Source organism: Sinocyclocheilus grahami, unplaced genomic scaffold (genome assembly GCF_001515645.1).
Source record: "Sinocyclocheilus grahami isolate Dianchi unplaced genomic scaffold, SAMN03320097.WGS_v1.1 scaffold10042.1, whole genome shotgun sequence".
Lineage (NCBI taxonomy): Eukaryota > Metazoa > Chordata > Actinopteri > Cypriniformes > Cyprinidae > Sinocyclocheilus > Sinocyclocheilus grahami.
This window is the reverse complement of record NW_015513005.1, coordinates 1-688: the sequence shown is the minus strand read 5'-3', so window position 1 is coordinate 688 and position 688 is coordinate 1.

Sequence of the window (688 nt, the reverse complement as noted above, 5' to 3'; positions counted from 1 at the left end):
GAATTTAACCCAGCATTTTTTAGAGTGTATAATACAACAGAATATCAAAATATTGACTTAAAATGGCCAGATCTGAATTTGGGTCAATAATGAACATTATCAATGTTCAAATGAAATATTGTGTGACATGTTTCTGCTTAAGACATCTGAAGACTGCTTAAGCCTGAGCCCTGCCCAAATGAGTTATTGGTTTATGTCAACTCTTGACATTTGAATGTGCTGATCTTCGCTTCAAAGTTGCACTTTGATTTACGACTTATTGATGACGTCTCGGCTCCAATAGTTTGCAGATCTCTGATGTAATTTCTTGTGCTGTTTGTGATTCTGTTGAATGAATCAGACCAATAGACACTGCATGCTTTGACATATTGATACACCATGTTCACAACACTTCTTTTGCTCGAGATCACTGAAAGCAATCTATTCGGAAAGAACAGAGACCCAGAACCAATTGTTGTATTGTTTCTTTGTCATCAATGTCTTTTTTTTTTGTAGTGCATCCAGTATAAAAGTTTGTCCCATTTGTTTCAAATCTTTCTTTACATTGTTTCAAATTCTGTTAACTTTCTGTCTTAAATTGTAAATCCCTTTGTCTGTTTTGCAGTTGCAACACCAAATCACCAGCCCAGACTAGTATTTCCACAGTTGCTCCCTGCTGCCCTTTTGAACTACATTTGCCCTCTTTGCT